This window comes from Zingiber officinale, chromosome 3A (assembly GCF_018446385.1).
Source record: "Zingiber officinale cultivar Zhangliang chromosome 3A, Zo_v1.1, whole genome shotgun sequence".
In the NCBI taxonomy this organism is placed as follows: Eukaryota; Viridiplantae; Streptophyta; class Magnoliopsida; order Zingiberales; family Zingiberaceae; genus Zingiber; species Zingiber officinale.
Genome location: NC_055990.1, coordinates 55,806,462 through 55,814,408, shown reverse-complemented (window position 1 = coordinate 55,814,408; position 7,947 = coordinate 55,806,462). Strand labels below are relative to the sequence as shown.

General features: G+C 35.9%; 1 non-coding gene across 1 annotated transcript; it reads right to left on the bottom strand.

The window, feature by feature from the left end:
• On the bottom strand, positions 1–107 carry LOC122054386. The gene has a single exon (XR_006132706.1). It is a non-coding gene; the product is annotated as a small nucleolar RNA R71 (small nucleolar RNA).
• Between the last annotated feature and the right edge of the window lie 7,840 nt (positions 108–7,947).

Genomic DNA, 7,947 nt, shown 5'->3' with positions numbered 1-7,947 from the left:
CATATGATAAATCTTATTGCAAGCTTCAGATAGTCAGACTCAGAATCCTTATTTGAAGCATGGGATAGATACAATAATAAGCTCATACAATGTCCACATCATGGATTAGAGAAGTGGTTAGTATTGAACACATTTTACAGCGACATCAACTACCATACTAAGGTTTCCCTAGATTCAGCTGCTGGAGGAGCACTTATGAATAAGAGTTTAGATGAGGCCGAAGATATCATTGAAAGTGTATCATAGAATCATCATCAATGGGAAACTGAAAGAAATGGAGGTTTTTCTTATTCAAACCCAATAAAAGCATCAGGGAAATTTGATGTAGATGCAATCACTATAATGTCTGCAAAACTAGATGTTCTTACAAAGAAGCTAGAAAATATAGGAACAAGTACTAGTACAATCAATGCCATTGAATGTTGTCGTGAAACATGTGGGAGTTCTGATCATGCTCAAGACTCATGTCCTCTAGGAGCTATCTCAGCACAAATCAATCAATTAGAACAATGTGATGCTATCATGAGCTATAATCAGAGACAGAACAATCCATATTCAAACACATACAACCCTGGGTGGAAGAATCATCCTAATTTTTCTTATAGGAACAATCAAGAACAAGGACCATCTATGGGGGCAAGACCAAGTTTCCAGCTATAACACCCCACCCTCCTCACTACTAATCTGTGAGGATGGGGCGCTACTCGACTACTAATTTTTATTAACTAACATTGCACACATGTGAATATCAATACATAAACTCTCTAAACATGCAACTGATAGCAACGGAAAACATAAATAACTTATCTCTACATTCTACTCCAACATGTGAACACAACTAAAACTATACATCAATCTAATCATGCTGAAATATAGTTATTAATCTGAACATGCATGCATCCATTATACAACTCAGATAATAGGTCTCATGTGCAAAACAATTTAAAAGAAAGAAATCTAAATACACGACAATCATAATAAATTCTTATGCTAAATCCCAAGGCTTCTATAGTCCAGACATCACACATCCATCCGCACCTCCTTGTCGCCTTCCTTCGCTATAGCTTTTCCTTTCCTTTAACTGCAGTAAGAGAAAATGCAACTATAAGTAAAATTGCTTAGTAAGCGTTATCTAACTCACAAAACTCGAATATGCAAATAAATACAGCAAAGCTAAAAACTGAATCTGTAAGAAGAAAACTACTCATGCTCGTCTAATAGCAAAGCACTAAAATTTACATACTCATGATATACAAGAATAAAACTGCATGCTGGAAGACAAGGCTAATCATGCTCAATAAACTAATCAGGAAACAAATAACACTAATACTGCATGCTTCGAATTAAAAGAGACTAACTTGCTGACTCTAAACATAAGTGCAGCTTGTTTCATTTATTCCAAAAACTTATAATCTTATACTCGAAAATAATAATAATAATAATAATAATTTCTCTTGTTTAAAAACTTATACTTTAATACTTCAAAATAATAATCAATATCTTCTTGGGCCCAGGCTTAGTACCAAAGCGCGCTCCCTAATAGAAACTGGAGTAGCGACCCACCAGTCCTACGAGGGTAAAGACCTCGATCTTACCAGGGTCAAGACCTCGATCTTAACGATAACCTCGGAAGTCAGGTACCAGCCTCTCAAAGTAAAATATCTTAATTACTTCTTCTTTAAATGCCTTGGCATTTTAACAAGCACCTTGAGTGCCAAAATATCTAAAGTCTTGACTTTGGGATCTACTTAAGGCCTTGACCTTTTTTTCTTTCTTTTCTTTATCTTTCTTATACTTTTCTTAAACTCAAAATACTATAATACTTAACAAGATCTGCACTATGATACTTAACAAAAACTACACTATTACACTTAACAAAAATCTGCACTGAAATGCTTAATAAAACTGCACTGAGATGCTTAATAAAACTGCACTATAAGCTTACACAATCTGCACTATAAGCTTACAAAAATCTACACTATGAATGGAATTCTGCATACAAGCTTAATCGAAAATCTGCATTCAAGCTTAACAGAAATCTGCATACATGACTAACAAAAATCTACACTATGAATGTTACAAAATTCTACATAAAATTATGCACTATAATACTTAACAAAACTGCACTATATTACTTAACAAAAAAAATGTAACGACCCAAATTTCCTCATTTTGAGCCCTAAAATAATTCAAAAATATTTAGAAATACCTTTAAAATATTCTAGAGATTTTTAGGAATTTTTAGAGTATTTTTACGTAATTTTTGGAGTTCGTTTGGTATTTTTCCAAGAGGAAGAAGTTTAAAAATAATAATAAAATAAAATAAAAAGTGTTAAGGTCGAGTTTTGAACCCATAATCTCGGACCGAACTAGACCCTAACCAAAGTCAGCCAATCAACTGAGCTAAGCAAGTTTTGTTAAATATATATGGTGCGAAATATTCTTAAGCCGTAGTTAGATAATAGGAAACCCTAGTATAAGAAAGGAATTGAGTTTCTTTTTTTTCAAAAACCTAGAAATTTCTCTCATAATTCCCGATCCCTTTCCTCTCTCGGCGACGGCGACTCTCTCGCGTGACAAAGGCAGCTCGGGCGGCTTCTCTCGGGTGAAATCGCAGCCAAGGCTAGGGTTCTTCTCTACGGCGCCGGCGAAGGGTTTTTCCAGCGGGTCATCAACCGTGTGCGACCACCATTGTCGAGGGGGATCTGTGGGCGCAAGAAGAAGCCAAAAACTCAAGTTAACTGAACCCTAAAAGCCATCTTCCTCTCCTTCGGTTGTAAGTGCAAGCAAACCGTGGTAAGTAGCTTCCTCACCTGCAGTAAGATAGCTCCGAAGCATATTTTGTATTCCTCTCCTGGTTTTCGAAGCTTTGCTTGAATTTTCTTGTGTTTCAGCTTTTGGATCTGTTTGTTGCCGTGTGCTTCAAAGAAAAGGGAAAAGGGTTTTTGTTGTTTAGCTTGTGCCTAATTTCTTTGGACCTTGTTGCTTAATTTAGGGATTTTGTTTGCTGCCATGTTGTTGCCGAGAGTTTCATAGGGTCAAGAGAGAAATTTTAATAGGTTTTGCTTCTTCGCAATTATTACTCTGGAAGGATTTTCAATCTGTTGATGTTTTGGTTCTCTGATTAGTAATGGTTCTTAGTGGGTTTCAAAGAAGGATTATGAATGGTAAAGTTCAAGTTTGATAGGCATATGGTTGTAGCAGAATTCAGAATTTATGCTTATAATTTCCCTTTCGTTTCCTTTGCTGTTGTACAAACCCAAATTGCCTTTTTATTCCAAGCAGATAGTTGGATTTCTCATTTATCCTCTAGCTTCTTAGTGTTGTGGTAGGCGTGAGCAACAAACGAAACAAGATATATAGGTTCCATGATTTCAGCGAGTTCTAGTTTGATTTATGTTAAGGAAGAGGGATGCGGTAGCTGAATCTATATTTGACTCTATGTTTTGGTTGTTGATTCTTTTCTTTCCAATGTGTGATAGCTTAAGCTAGACAGTTTGTAGTAGAATCCGGGTTTGATACTACATCTTGTTGCTGATGTTTTCCAATGTGTGCTAAATTAAGCTAGGTAGTTTGGTGATTTCAGTTTTGTAACAGTGAGGTTCAGTAGTGATGTAGGGGGGTAGCCTGCCTCCCTTCCTGTGGGTTGTTCATGAGTTATAAGGGTGAAGGTGAACTTGGCAGTGGAACTTACTAGATTCGTATTGCTGCCCTTCTATGTGGTCCTTGATGTACATCTGGATGATGGAGTTGAATTGATGCATTAGTAATGGTACATGCTTTGATGATAGAGTTATTTGAATTTTAAATGAACTGTTAAGTGATACCATGAGAATAATCTATGTGAAGTCTTCTCTGAATCTTTCAATTGATGTAAGTTTGGATTCTATATTTAGGAAGATAATTCCTGTACTGATTATTGAGATTAGTTTAGTCTAAAGGTGAGAAGTATGTGGGTGATTTAGTTATGCAAGTAATAAGTTCAGAATAGAAGTTTAGTTTAGAAGATGAGAAAAGAGATTTACATGTTGATCAATGTAGATTTTATAAAGTATTAATATGCAGATTTTAGTTAAAAGCTTAAGATGCATATTTTTGATAAGCTTAGTATGCGGATTTTAGATAAGCTTAATATGCAGATTTCTGTTTAAATTTGTATACAGATTTTTGTTTAAGCATTGTAGTGTTAGAATTTGTTTAAACATTTCAGTTTTGTAAGAAGCATTCTTTTATAAGAAAAGTATAAGAAAGATTAAGAAAAGAAAGAAAAAGGCCAAGGCCTTAAGTAGATCCCAAAGTCAGGACTTTAGGGATTTTGGCACACAAGGTGCTAATTATAATGCCAAGGCATTATATATTAGAAGTATTAAAAGATAACAAGTATTTTACTTTTATCAGTGGTACTGTACTGGACTCTCAGTTGTCCTTGGGTTGGGCTCCAATAGTCGTCCCTAGGTTCAGATAACCTAGTAGTAACGGCACGGCCGACGGTCGACAACCTGAGGGTCGCCAAATGGGCCGCCAAATGGGTCGGGTCGTTACAAAAGTAAAAGCAAGTACAATTGCCGGGCCCAAGAGAAGTTGATTATTATTTTGAAGTATTATAAGTATAGGTTTTTGAACAAGTAAAACGAGTTTTACATAAACATAAAGTATTAAAGATTAAGTTAGAACAAATGAAATAAAGTTTCATATAGTTGTAAGTAAGTTTAGTTCTTTATTCTACCATGTTTATCTAGTGGATGAGTAGTTTTCATGTTTACCTATTAGATGAGTAACATGATTAGCTATTTAAATTACATGAGTAGATTCCTTAGCTTTTCTTTGCTATTAGTTTGACATGAGCAGTTATGTTTATGCTTTATTTCTTTTTAGAGCATATAGTTTCTAGTTCTTTTCGTATACATGTACATTCGTGATTTTGTGAGTTAGATAGCGCTTACTAAGCAAATTTTGCTTATAGATTGCACTTCCTCTTACTGCAGATACAGGAAAGGAAAAGATATAGAAAGGAAGGCGACAAGGAGGTGTTCGAAGGATGTGTGATGCCAGGACTATGGAAGCCTTGGGACTAGGAAAGAAGTTTTATTTTAGTTTCCATTGTCTTTTGCTATGTTAGGAGTATTTGAGATAGTATTTGCTATTTTGATATGATTAGAACATAGTAGAAGAAATCTAATCTTGTGTGATGATTTCTAGTGTTGTTTTCTTTATTTTGGATTTATTATACTGCGTGGTTGATTGATATGTGTTCCAGCCGCTTGTGGCTGAGTATATATTGCATGTATTGTTGAATATAGTCACCGGTACAGGGGAGACTCTGCCAAAATTTTTCGGTAGGGTTTCCATGTGATTTTTAATCATACCGGTTAAGTAGAGTTAGTAGTTAAGTAACGGTCATCCTTAGAGAGTAGTAGTAGTAAGAAAGGTGGTTGTTACAAAAAATCTGCAGAACATTAAATTACATACTTTAAGAACTAAACTAAAACCAAAGTAACCAACGGCGTATTCACCAAAATTGTGGCATTGTACACGCCTTGCAACTAATCAAGGATTTGCTACTAAAAACCTAAAAACATAGCTGGTCTTCATGTTCTGTAACAAAGCATACCATTCTGCAGTAAGCTATAAAAACAAACCTACATGCTTTAAAAAAAAATTAAACTCTTTCTTGCTCCTTGCCCAACAACAAGAATCCGAAATTTGTAACCCTTCAAATCAACTGATCTTGCCCATAAAATTCATGAACAAAAGGATTTAAATCCACATCTGAATTCCTAGTCTTAAGGCCTAAAAACACAATCTCCTGTTCAGTGCCACGGCAAGAAACCAAAAGGAACCGAAAACTACATACGGTGAAACCAAAACCGCATGTTTAAGGAAACTAATAACAATAGATAACCACATGTTAACCCTAAACAATCCCCTTTCGTTTCCTTAATGAAACTCATGGCAGTAACATCAAAACCCCAAATCTTTATAGCATGCTTCAGATTCAAGAAGAAAACAAGGTTCAAAACTACTCCTACTGCAGGTGAGAAGCACTTACCTTCGTGTTCTTGGACTACAACTGAACGAAAGGTAACTAGGGCTTCCGGAAAACTTAAGCTCTCGGCAACTTCTTCACACCCACTTGTTCTCCTCGACAAGGCGATTGCAGTGGTGGAGAAACCCCTCGGAGATCACCCTTCACCGGTCACCAGAGAGAAGCCCTAACTTCTCTTTGATTTTTGCCCAACATAAACACCGTCGCTAGCGAGAGGGAAGAGGAGAGGAAATTAGGCTAGGTCACGGAAAACACAACTCTAAGTTCTCCCTTTATAACTCCAATATTCTGTTAACTATTACTTCTTAAATAAATTTCGCTCCTTCCTTAATCAGCACAGCCCTGCTGGGTTCTTGGTCATCACGCTTCGCTTAAGACTTGGACCAGGTCGGAAGTTGCGGGTTCGAACCTTGGCCGAACCTCTTTATTTTTTTTAAACTTCTTTCTTTTGGTAAAAATACCAAACGGACTCCAAAAATTACATAAAAATACTCTAAAAATTTCTAAAAATCTCTAGAATATTTATAAAGCATTTCTAAATATTTTTAAGTACTATTAGGACTTGTAATGAGGAAATTTGGATTGTTATAATTCCCCATACCTTATAAAAAGTTCATCCTCGAACTTAGAATAACTCCGGATATCTCTGTCTCATACTGTCCTTATGCTCCCAAGTAGTTTCCTCGCACTTCTGATGCCAAATGACCTTCACTAATGGTACTTCTTTGTTCCTTAGTCTCTTAACTTCTCTGTCCATTATCATCCATATCGCATCGTACCTATTAGTGGTCCTTGGAAGACCTGTTATAAAGTCCCTGGAGACCGTAGGTGCATTAGTCACACCAAATGGCATGACTACAAATTCGTAGTGTCTATATCTGGTCCTAGAAACTATTCTAGGTGTATCACTTCCTTTCATTTTCAACTGACGGTTCCCAGAATGCAGGTCTATTTTAGAGAACACTGTTGCCCCCTTTTAGTTGATCAAATAGATCATCCATTCTGGGAAGAGGGTACTTGTCCTTAACTGTTACTTGTCTCTGGAGTTGAGTAACAACTTCAGAGGGATTTGATTCAGTTGTTCTGAGCTCTTCGTTCTCCTGTGCTCAGTCTTCAGTACGAGCAGTACGGGGACGTCCTCTTCTTGATATCTAGTTATGTAGAGAGGAGAAACTAAGCAAAATTCTTGACTTTAAACATTTAGGAGTAAGTACTTCTAAACACCTCATTATTCTGCTCATATAATCAAATACTTCTAAAAATTTCTCTTTACTGTAAAGAATAAGAAAAGCATACTAAAAAAAAATTTAAATACTTTCTTATATGAAGACAACAAGGCTGGTGCTGATGTGTGATGCTGGAGAATGGAGACTGCTCTGATACCAACTTGTAACACCCCACCCTCCTCACTACTAATCTGTGAAGATGGGGTGCTACTTGACTACTAATTTTTCTTAACTAACATTGCACACATGTGAATATCAATACATAAACTCTCTAAACATGCAACTGATAGCAGCGGAAAACATAAACAACTTATCTCTACATTCTACTCCAACATGTGAACACAATTAAAACTATACATCAATCTAATCATGCTGAAATATAGTTATTAATATGAACATGCATGCATCCATTATACAACTCAGATAATAGGTCTAATGTGCAAAACAATTTAAAAGAAAGAATTCTAAATACACGGCAATCTTAATAAATTCTTATGCTAAATCCCGAGGCTTCTATAGTCCAGACATCACACATCCATCTATACCTCCTTGTCGCCTTCCTTCTATATAGGCTTTTCCTTTCCTTTATCTGCAATAAGAGGAAATGCAACTATAAGCAAAATTGCTTAGTAAGCGCTATCTAACTCACAAAACTCGAATATGCAAATAAATACA